The sequence below is a fragment of the Rhea pennata genome, chromosome 12, assembly GCF_028389875.1.
Source record: "Rhea pennata isolate bPtePen1 chromosome 12, bPtePen1.pri, whole genome shotgun sequence".
Taxonomy (NCBI): domain Eukaryota; kingdom Metazoa; phylum Chordata; class Aves; order Rheiformes; family Rheidae; genus Rhea; species Rhea pennata.
In genome coordinates this window covers 11,743,702-11,747,514 of record NC_084674.1, presented here as the reverse complement: position 1 = coordinate 11,747,514, position 3,813 = coordinate 11,743,702, and the positions used below count along the sequence as shown (strand labels likewise).

General features: G+C 43.1%; 1 long non-coding RNA gene across 1 annotated transcript; it reads right to left on the bottom strand.

The window, feature by feature from the left end:
• Positions 1-584: 584 nt before the first annotated feature.
• On the bottom strand, positions 585-3,610 carry LOC134145872 (uncharacterized). The gene is made up of 2 exons (XR_009959705.1): positions 2,776-3,610; positions 585-1,966 (listed from the first exon to the last, which is right to left on the bottom strand). It is a non-coding gene; the product is annotated as an uncharacterized LOC134145872 (long non-coding RNA).
• Positions 3,611-3,813: the final 203 nt, after the last annotated feature.

Genomic DNA, 3,813 nt, shown 5'->3' with positions numbered 1-3,813 from the left:
GACCTAGCTATCTCTTGAGATCTACACTTTTGGGCCTAGTGTTGTAATTCTCTATAAGCACACTGTAACTTGCCTTTCTCTTTTAGGTTGTGGTGGGTTTTGAGTAGGATTGTTTCATCTGACACCACCAAACACCCACTGGGTGCCTGAAGTGGATAGAAGGTGGGGACAGGCAGGCAGAAGCAACTGCATGACCCCAGCATAATGAGTTGTAATCATCTGTGTGATGTCGTCATATTGGTAGTTCAGGTTATAAAGCTACACAGTTCTGATACCTTTTCCCAGAAAATATTTCAGTCACTAAAGAGTCTGGCATGTCATGTTTAAGTGCTTTGAGTTAGTCTTACATAGAAATGCCCTGCCTAAACATTTGACATGGATATTTTGGAAATGCCCTCTGCTAAGCTATCATTAAACCATCTTCCCTTTCATGTCTGGAATTTAGCCTTGTCCTAATCAAGTAGAGTGTCCCATTCTGCAGAGTCAAGGAGGAACAGTTTTATTCTATGTTTACATAACTTGAAATATTAAATGGCCCTAAAACTGGCAGTGCGAAAAACTTCAATGTTACAGACCACTCAAGCTTCAGCAGAGAGAACAATTTATCTGTCTTATGACTCCACAGGGCCGCAAACAATGCACAGATCTGTCAGGTTTTCATGATCTTTTTGGTCAAATGATGAGTTAGTTAAGAAATAAAATATCCCATCGTCACCCAGGAAGAGGTATTTTAGACCAGCTTTAATGCACAAACTTAGTCATAGATCATTGAATATTTTTTTAAGTGGAGTTGAATGGTGGAGAAATGGTTCCCTTAAAGTGCAATTGCACCTAAGTTTAACAAAGGTCTCTAACGTCTTAAGGTATTTATTGTAAGTTGTCCTCTTCAAATCTAAAAACCAAAGTCCAGCTGTCAACAGGCAGTTGAGGTGTGAGCTTTCAAGGGCAGAGGGAATTCCTTTCTGTCTTCACTAAGCAATCACCATATGCCCTGAAGTATGAAGGTTTCTTACTGATCTACTCAGTTTTGGATGGAGATCCAATAAGTAATTATATCAAAATCCACATTTTTTTTTTCTTTTTAAAGAGTTTACTGAGTAATTTCACCAAAACTTATGTGGGTTTACCAAGCTTGCTGGGTAATTTTAGCGAAGTCCTCTTGCTTTTACTGAGGTCTGCTAAATGATTTTACAGATTGCCTTAGCATACCATGGCGTTCATGACTGGGAGAAGAGTAGGAACTATAGGATCTCTTGAAGAAATGAGGAATGCACTGCGATGCTTTGAGGTGCTCTGGGGAAAATGGATCAGAGTCCCACTGTTTAGAGTAACCTTGGCTTATGGTTTATGTTCTATCAGTAATTATGCTAGTTAGAGTAAATAACTACCATCTTATAAATATTTGAGGGAAATAAGAGCAAAAGGCTTAGAAAAGGTAAGTTGTTCTTCTCTCAATACATTATCAGGGAAATCGCAAGGACTCACAGGAATCTGAAATACCCTCCTAGGTCACCCGTTCAACTCCATCGTAAGACAGCACTTAGTCACCACTTCCTACAAAATAATTCTGCCACTTACATACCACACCGCTGCACAGTGCTTGGAAACTCCCCAGTACCCATCGCAACAGGCTTGAGAGTAAACGTCCCGCAACAGGGACCACTGCCTGCAAAAGCCCACCTCCTCAAGGGGCCCTTCAGTGAGTGCTGGGGGACAGCTTTTCCTCCTCAGGAGGGCTCCTCCATGTAGAGTTAATCTCTCTGCTTCAGGCTAAGTTAATGCAACCAAAAACATGAGGGTCCCCACGAGGAGTTACTCGGGAACGGCGGCTGGGCTGTAAGCTCTCGGTCTTGGTCTGCGTTAGGTAACTCATGGGACAAACCCCCAGGCGCAGTCCCTTCGCATCAGCTTGATGTGCGTGTGCTGGCAAGGCATCGTGGATGCTTAGGCAACTGTTATCAGATCTCTGTTTATAAATACAAGATTTTGAATTTGGCTTCAGTGTTTAAATTTACTAGCAGACAGGCGTTCCTCCTCTCCCTCCCCCCCCCCCAAAAAAAAAAACCACAATAAGAACCACCACGAACAATCACTGTTTCACCTCTCCCACATTAGCTATTAATAATGTTAATTTACTTCCTTTGAAAGATACCATATGTTCTCCTTCCTGATCCCTCTACAGGCATAAGAAAAAACTAAGGAAATTAGAGAGACTCCATAACACTGATGGCAACATCCAATGTCTTATCAGGCTTCCTGTTGTAGGGAGTATTGTTTTCCTTTAAAGATTAATATTTACAATGGTTACTTAGTTATCTTAGTTCATTTGGTGACCATTAAAGATTCCAGCCCTGAATGCGATGAATGAACCTCCTTTTATTTGTCCTTGATGACTTGTTTGTCTTGTGCCTCGTCTGGCTGAAAATCAAGGAAAATAATTATTGGGTTGGGCTTTTACTGCAATTTCGCATGAGGGCTCAAAGTGCACATTTCTGTTTGTTTTAGAAGGGGAGCCCTCACCCGATATTTCTGCTGATGCATGCATATTTGAGAATGTACGTATGATCGTTAGAAACAAAGCTAAAAAAAGGTATTTTCCCTTATATTTCTTAAGCTGCATGCCTAATTTTAACACTTTTAGGTGGAAAATGGTGGTCTTCACCCTGCATCCACAATCCCAGCAAACAGGTAGATTGGCTGAAAGTGGACCAGAGAAAGGCACTCAGTGTGCGGCTGCTGTGCACACTGCAGTTCAGAGTCTCTGTCTGTAGTTACCCATGTGCATCAGTTGAGGTTCAAAGGCATTTCTCTGCAAGGAGGAAGGACACAATCATTTTTCTTTTGTATTTTAATAAAAGCCCAAATGCATAGAGGGAAATGGTCATTCAGTGTGACACAGACTGTGGGCTCCATCCAGCTGTCTGCTTCCATAACTACAGAAGCATTGGTAGACCTTTCTCAGCATAAGGGAGCTTTGAAGTCACCTTGAGCTGTTCTTGTCCCTGCTAAAGAAGAACACAAAAATGTCCTCATATTCACAGGATATGGGCCATGTTACAAATTGTCTCACTCTGAAGTTGTGCCACCTGCAGAATTACAGCACAGGTGAATGTGGGTGCATGAGCTGTTTTCAGCCATCCTATTTTTCTCCTCAGCAGGAATTAAAGATGCACCTTGCCTCTCCTGGAAATGGAAGCTACTGTTAACTCATCTACAGCTTCCCTTAAAATGGATTCACCTCCATCTCTCTGTGCAGAGCCCCCGCAGAAGCACTTCTGGTCATATCCCTCACCCGCGCGCACATTCTCTCTTCCCCAGCCCGTTGGTATTTTCTCGACTAAAGTCATCTGGGCTGCAAAAGACAGGATTACACTTGGGTCTGTTCGCAGCCTGCGGGAGCGGAGAAGGCAGCAGGGAGTAACGTGATAATCGTTTTGCAGGGTGCTGCATGCTCTGCATGTGAAACGCCAGACTCTCCTGAGGAAGCCTGGTCTCAGACAGAGTCAGCTGATAGAAGAAGGATAATTTATAACCACGGCATTTCCAAGGTTTCTGTCTTTTTCCTCCTCCCTCTTTCTTCTCCCCTCCCTCCTGCCATGCTTCCTCTCTTCCCAACTGGTGAAAATGGGACAGACCATCTCAGCTTTTATAGGAGGAGTCTGTTTTTTTGTTTCTTTGCAGACTGCTGTCTCATCCTGAAACTGCACATTTGATGTGCTTTTATAATGAATTCATTTGCACTGTGACAGATGTTTCTGATCCGATAACAAACATGGCCCAGGGGCCAGCGGCGCTGCAGAGCCTCTCATGTTC